Source organism: Dreissena polymorpha, chromosome 5, assembly GCF_020536995.1.
Source record: "Dreissena polymorpha isolate Duluth1 chromosome 5, UMN_Dpol_1.0, whole genome shotgun sequence".
Taxonomy (NCBI): domain Eukaryota; kingdom Metazoa; phylum Mollusca; class Bivalvia; order Myida; family Dreissenidae; genus Dreissena; species Dreissena polymorpha.
In genome coordinates this window covers 12739193-12742149 of record NC_068359.1, presented here as the reverse complement: position 1 = coordinate 12742149, position 2957 = coordinate 12739193, and positions in this window count along the sequence as shown.

The window sequence follows — 2957 nt, the reverse complement described above, 5'->3', positions numbered from 1 at the left end:
AACTGTACTGCAGTTAGGATGTGAAGTTACTAATTTTTAAATGAATAATGGGTATATAGTAGTTGGGCATTATTATGATATTAGTAAGATATGAAGATATGATCTTTATAGTTGTATTGAAGAAGATAGTTCTCTGTGATTAAAAAAATCTCTCTGTTATTTGTATGGAAACACAATTTTTGTTTTTCGTTTTCTATTAAATTGTTAAGAAAAAATACTCAATAGTGAATTTAATTTAGTGAATTTAATTTAATGGTTTATGTTTCCGAAGTGTTTAAACATTTTTCTTAAACAAAAGCCTTATTTCGGTACTTCAGAATCACAAAAGATAACGTTTGTTGTTATAATTCTGTATTTGTTGATAACAGGGTTTGCTTACATTTTTGTTAAGCTTGCCAGTGATTTCGAGTTACCATACCCCCAACAACATGTTATTAAGTGTAGATGGGAACGATGTTGACACTTTTTGATAAGTTGTGTCTTTCAATAGAAATGAGTCTGGGAAAACTGAGTATCATACATGTGCGTAAAGTGTCATCTCAGATACGCCAGTGCGGATTTTAAGAATTTAGAAAAGACTTCCTTCATACGTAAATTGCATAAAAGCAGGAAGTGTTGCTCCTGATTAGTCTGTGCGAACTGCACGAGGTACAATAGTGGCGACACTTGACGAACATGCATTAAGCCATGTTTTCTCAGAGCGCAACTTATTGATTTCGGCAGTTTAAATGGTCATCTCTGGTGAGGTCCACTACATGAGTCGCAGTTAATAGGTCTTCCCAACATAGCCTAGTACTTCCAAGGATGCTGACGCGATACCGCCTCTGTACGCTGGCCGCTTTTAAGCTAAAACGAATAGGGTAAAGGCGATTATTTTCCACGTTGAAAAATTGACTGTTTTTTTTACCTCTAGGATCTTTGTGGAAACTGAACTAAAGTATATTCACGATTCAAGAAAGACACTCCTAAATAGCATGCAAATTTGCTTCGTTGGTTACCTAAATTTTCTTTTTATTTCTGAAACAACATTTTAAAAGTTTTAAAGAATTAACGTGTATAGAATAAATGAGTATATTTCATCGGGATTCACAGACACTTGAATAATGAAAGCGACTGATTCACTGGTTTGCAAATTTAAAAAAAAATTGTGTCAAATTCAAAAAAAACATTTTCATGATTGATAAACGTGTCGTTGTTTTTCGTGTTTAGAGATGACCGTTAAATACTAGTATATTCATTGCAAGATTGCGGAAAACAAATGGGTTGCTCTATGTAAACATGGGTTTTAATGCAGACTAACCACAGACAACACTTTCCGCTTTTCTATTTTTCGTGTAAAGAGATTCTCTTTTTGTGCAAAAATCCGGTGCATGCGGTAAGTGCCGTCGCTGATTAGGCCTTGTGGACTGCACAGGCTAATCAGGGACGACACTTTACGCACTTGCATTAAACTCCCTTTTCACAGAGCGTTGCTCAAATGCAACCGTGCTTACAACGTGAAGATCATGAAAATTATCTCACGAATGTAAGGAATTCCAAAATGAAGATTATGTTTGAAATTTTGGTTATTATAATTGATAATGATATTTTTCATTTCATTTTCATTTTGAACACACTGATGACATGAGACGCGTTCTAGGGGAACTGTGCTTCATGTATATGACTAAAGTGCCGACCCAGATAAGACTGTGCAGTTCGCATACGCTACCGTAATTACTCTAAATTTTCGGATGCTAAATTTTCAAGAAACCCCTTTTTGGGGGCAAAATATTTTCTTTTCGTGACTTAATTTTTGAACATACGGGTTTTCGTCCAAAACTAAGTACTCTTTATTTCAGACAAGTATATTTTCAGCGCTATTTGACCAGATTTCTGCCCTGTTTTCGCTTACTTCTATCATGCGTTTTTATGACCGGGCTAGGCTGAAAAAAAAACCTCACATTACATTTGCGTTATTGTGTAAATAACCATGTTTACCGGTTATACACACTTGTTTCACCTTAGAAATATTAATGTGACAAATACTAAACGCTCCAAAACGTAGTGCAGCCCTATTCCGAGTCATGAACAACTGAAGGCCTTAGACAACGACCGATGAAAACAAAGAATTCATAGTTTGTAGAATTGTATTTTATTGTGTTAATTACAGGTTCACACTAGAGTATCGGTAAGTCAAATGTTCATCTTTTAAGCTTTATGTAAAAAAAATTATGCATGGGATTTGTTTTAATAAATTGAAAATATACATAAACGTTATTTATACTATACGACTTGGTATTTTACAATCACGTGATATTATTAGTCGTTGATACAATGAACGCTATAAGCATAGTGCATACCCTAATCCGATCGCCTATGCAATACCTTTAGAGTGTGTCTTAATGTTCTGACACCTAAGTTATTTGTATCTAGATTTTCGGACAACTGTATTTTTTTATTTATTTTTCTTGTAATTAAAATATTCGAACACGACAAAAGTAATTAATTTAAGTGTCCAAAAACTTAGAGTAATTACGGTAGTCTGCGACAGCACTTTCCGCGTAGACATGATTTTTGTTTACAACATAGTTCCTTTAAACGAGAAATTTCGTAAAGGCGACAAGTGCCTTCTCTGATTAGTCCGTGCGTACTGCACATTTCAGTCTGGGACGGTACATGCATTTAGCTTAATGCATGTGCGTAAAGTGTCGTCCCAGATTGGCCTGTGCAGTCCGCACAGGCCTATCAGGGACGACACTCCGCTTTTATGGTATTTTTCGTTTAAAGGAAGTCTCGTCTACAAGAAAATCCAGTTAGGCGGAAAGTGTTGTCACTGATTAGCCTGTACGGACTGCACAGGCTTATCTAGGACGACACTCTACGCACATGCATTAAGCCCAATTTTCTCAGAACAAGCCACATATGTATAGGCTAATAACTTCTAAAGAACATAGAAAGCACCAACACAAGTATTGCTA